This window comes from Corapipo altera, unplaced genomic scaffold (assembly GCF_003945725.1).
Source record: "Corapipo altera isolate COAL_440 unplaced genomic scaffold, ASM394572v1 75, whole genome shotgun sequence".
NCBI lineage: Eukaryota > Metazoa > Chordata > Aves > Passeriformes > Pipridae > Corapipo > Corapipo altera.
This window is the reverse complement of record NW_020884887.1, coordinates 13,977,613-13,977,900: the sequence shown is the minus strand read 5'-3', so window position 1 is coordinate 13,977,900 and position 288 is coordinate 13,977,613.

Sequence of the window (288 nt, the reverse complement as noted above, 5' to 3'; positions counted from 1 at the left end):
GTGTATGGGTACATGCCCTGATGTGTCTCAGTGCACACATGTACGTGCTGAAGTGTGTCTGTGTGTGCACACACATACATGATGACGTGTGTCTGTGTGTGCACAAGTACCTGTGCTGATGTAATAGTGTGTACACATACATGACAATGTCTCAGCTATACGTGCACAGCTATATGTTAATATGTGCATGTGTGCACCCATGTCTGTGTTCACGTGTGTCTGTGTGCCTACATCCTGATGTCTTACTGTGTACATATGTATATGTGTTCATGTGTGTCTCTCTGTGCA